This window comes from Scyliorhinus canicula, chromosome 17 (genome assembly GCF_902713615.1).
Source record: "Scyliorhinus canicula chromosome 17, sScyCan1.1, whole genome shotgun sequence".
In the NCBI taxonomy this organism is placed as follows: domain Eukaryota; kingdom Metazoa; phylum Chordata; class Chondrichthyes; order Carcharhiniformes; family Scyliorhinidae; genus Scyliorhinus; species Scyliorhinus canicula.
The window spans coordinates 104,475,804-104,479,676 of record NC_052162.1 but is presented as its reverse complement, the minus strand read 5'-3'; the positions used below and the strand labels follow the sequence as shown (position 1 = coordinate 104,479,676).

Genomic DNA, 3,873 nt, shown 5'->3' with positions numbered 1-3,873 from the left:
GGCGATACATCCTTCCCGCTGCTTCGCGTGTTGACTCGTTCGCCCAAGCCGGTTTGCCCTTTGCCCCGTCTACTTCCGGTGCCCCCTTTCTCCTGGCTCCCTTCTGGCAATTTTTTCTCCCCCTTCCCCTTCATCTTTTCTTCTCTCCTTGTTCTTCTTTTCCCCCTTTTCCGCACCCTATTTTTATTTTATTTATTATTATATATATATATATATATATATATTTTTTTTTGTAAATAAAAATTTATTTCCCCCCTTCTTTCCTTTACCCCTTTATTTTACCCCTTTTCTCTTTACCAGTTTTCTTTTGGGGTTTTTTTTTAAAAAACAGAAATATAAGTCTCTTTTTTTTCCTTTGTTTTCTCTCCCTACTCACCCAGGAGAGAGAGAGAGAGAGTCTCTTTGTCCTTGCCACGTGGTGGTCACTGCAGTTGGGGGGGGGAGGGGCGAGTGGGCCGGTGGTCGCTGCCGGTAAGGGGGGGGGTGTCCCCGCTGCTGGTTGGGGGGTCCCCGCTGCTGGTTGGGGGGGGGTCCCCGCTGCTGGTTGGGGGGGGGGTCCCTGCTGCTGGTTGGGGGGGGTCCCCGCTGCCGGTTGGGGGGGGTCCCCGCTGCTGGTTGGGGGGGGTCCCCGCTGCTGGTTGGGGGGGGGGTCCCCGCTGCTGGTTGGGGGGGTCCCCGCTGCTGGTTGGGGGGGGTCCCCGCTGCTGGTTGGGGGGGGAGAAGAGGGCCCGCCGCTGCCGCTCCGCTCCCGGCCCGCGTCTGGGGGGGGGGGGAGAAAAGAGGGCCCGCCGCTGCCGCAGTGCTCCCGGCCCGCGTCTGGGGGGGGGGGGGGGAGAGAGAAGAGGGCCCGCCGCTGCCGCACCGCTCCTGGCCCGCGTGGGGGGGGGGAGGGAGAGGGGTTGGACCTGCCGCTGTTGGGCTGGGGGTGTCGCCGTCGCTCCTCTGCGTCGCCTCTCCGCCTCCGCTCGCTCCTCCCCCGCTGCCGCTTCTCCTCCGCTCGCTCCTTCTCCTCCGCTGCCGCTTCTCCTCCGCTCGCTCCTTCTCCTCCGCTGCCGCTTCTCCTCCGCTCGCTCCTTCTCCTCCGCTGCCGCTTCTCATCCGCTCGCTCCTTCTCCTCCGCTGCCGCTTCTCCTCCGCTAGCTCCTTCTCCTCCGCCGTCCGGCCTGTCGGGCCTATGTTGAGGTGTAGGAAGGGAGACAAATTGAGATAAAAATGTCAACAACTATTGTTAGTTCTGTGTGAAAGAGGAAAACGGCAAATAGAAGCAGCTCACTGATAAAATGGGCACAGCTGGACCAAGGAACAATGCACTGATCTCAGCAAAAAAAAGTAATGTGACTAGCCATGTGCATAAACGTAACATGTGAATTATTAATTTTACTATTACTTCAAGTAAGTGAGCTATTTGAAGGAGAATTTCTTCAACTTGAAAGCAAGGGTAAATACAGAAGGGTGTGTGTGATATTGACTCGAGACAGGTTGGATCTATGATGAACAACGAAAGGGAGATCTCCCAGGCCATCCTGATTTTGGTGCTACATCGAATATATATCCCAGTTAGAAAGGGAAAGTTGATCAATTGAAAAGTGTGAAAGTTGCAGAGGATATGAAAATGGGTACCGAAAGAGATGAATAACGGTTTGCATGAAACATGCAAACACGCTGATCAGACAGATTCATACAGAATGGAACAGGTCGGAACACATCCTTTGAAAACTTGGAAAAAAAGGTGTTCAATTTGCCAATTGCTTGTTAACTTTGTTCCTCAGACGCTCAACATAAAATGCAGAATACAGTGGATGTCGTAAATGTGAAATCTAACATAAACTCAGATGCAGTAACTCCTGCGGCAACAGACATTGTCAAACATAATGAGAATTTCCACCATGTTGTTCTTACTTTTTCATGTGATTTTTCATTGGCACTAAATGTTGCTTAAATGTTGTGGCCCAGCCCATTAGAGAAGTAACCGTGCTGAGCTAAGCCTTGTTGCCTTGAGAGCAGGCGTGCTGAAGATGATGTAATCAACTCGGAATACAAGACTGCAGAAGTGATATGTTTATATAAGTCCAAAGATGTGCAGGTTAGGTGGATTGGCCATGCTAAATTGCCACTTCATGTCCAGGGATTCGCATATTAAGTTACGGGATTCGTCTATGGATTCTACATTGAATGCCAGCACGTCGTGATGGGCTTGTCAACATTGACAAGTCGAGGATAGTTATAATCAGCGAAATTATATAGATTGGTTGGTGGAGTGGGCGATACGTGGCAGGTGGAATTTAACACAGAGAAGTGTCAGGAGTACACAATGAATGTAATATAATAAGAGGGGGAGCTGAAGTGAAACATATTGGCGTGCATGTTCACAGACACCTAAAAGCAGCAGTTCAAGTAGAAAAGGTTGTAAAGAAAGTATATGGAATGCTCTCCGCCGTTGGCAGAGGTATATTTCAAAGTAAAGATAAAATTATGGAATTGTACAAAACATTGGTGAGGCCAGAGCTGGAGTACTGTGTGAAATTCTGGACATCACATTGCAGAAAGGACGTAATTGCTCTCGTGAGAGTGTAGAAGAGGTTTACAAGAATGTTGCCAGGGCTAGAGAAATGTAGCTACGAGGAGACATTGGATAGGTTGGGGTTATGTTCATTGGAACAAGGATGGCTGAGGGGTGACTTAATTGAGGTGTATAAAATTATGAGGTGAAGATATGGAGTGGACAGGACAACATTGTTTCTCTTTGTGGGAAATTCTATAACCAGAGACCCTGGGACATAGATTCAAGATAAGTGGCAGAATATGTAGAGCAGACATGAAAAAGGATATTTTTACGTAGAGGAGAGTGGAAGGATGAAATTCGCTGCCGATTTGTTGGTGGAGGCAGAGAACCTAAATTTTTTAAAGATGTACCTGAATCAGCACCTTAAGTGCCACAAGCTACAGAGTTACGGGCCGGGTGGAGGAAGGTCGGATCAAAAAGGGCATTCGGCTGTTCTCGGGCTGGCATAGACAAGATGCGCCGAATTGTCTCCTTCTGTGCGATTTAGTTATTATGTAAACTTGTTTGGAAATGTTTAGATATGTTGAAACGTTCCCCAAGCCTGAAAGCCGTTCTTAAATCCGGTTGCTAAATCAAGTAACAAACCTTCCTTGTGGTCTAGTGGTTAGGATTTGGCGCTCTCACCGCCGCGGCCCGGGTTCGATTCCCGGTCAGGGAATGTAAGTTTGTTCTTTACATCCAATCCTGCCTTCCTTTCTGGTCGAATACAGTGCAGAATCGCAGGTGGGAGATTTCTTCTTGGGGCAGCACGGTAGCATTGTGGATAGCACAATCGCTTCACAGCTCCAGGGTCCCAGGTTCGATTCCGGCTTGGGTCACTGTCTGTGTGGAGTCTGCACATCCTCCCTGTGTGTGCGTGGGTTTTCTCCGGGTGCTCCGGTTTCCTCCCACAGTCCAAAGATGTGCAGGTTAGGTGGATTGGCCATGATAAATTGCCCTTAGTGTCCAAAATTGCCCTTAGTGTTGGGTGGGGTTATGGGGATAGGGTGGAGTTGTTGACCTTGGGTAGGGTGCTCTTTCCAAGAGCCGGTGCAGACTCGATGGGCTGAATGGCCTCCTTCTGCACTGTAAATTCTATGAACTACCTTTGAGGCGTGCGTCTAGGTTCGTTATGACATTTGGGGGCGCAATTTGTTTGTGAACTCGGCACTCAGCTGGGTTTCACTGATCTTTTCCTCGGTCGGCCCTACAGTAGCTCGAGGTCCAAATATGCACAGCAAAGAGCAAGAATGCAGCGACCATTGGCCAGTTACGATCATCTGTGTTGTGGCCCGGACCGAGTCCGTTGTATTCTCCAAAGAAAAATGTAA

At 49.6% G+C, this 3,873-nt stretch overlaps 1 non-coding gene across 1 annotated transcript; it reads left to right on the top strand.

The window, feature by feature from the left end:
- The first annotated feature begins 3,149 nt into the window (after nt 1–3,149).
- On the top strand, nt 3,150–3,222 carry trnae-cuc. Its single transcript has one exon. It is a non-coding gene; the product is annotated as a tRNA-Glu (tRNA).
- Nucleotides 3,223–3,873: the final 651 nt, after the last annotated feature.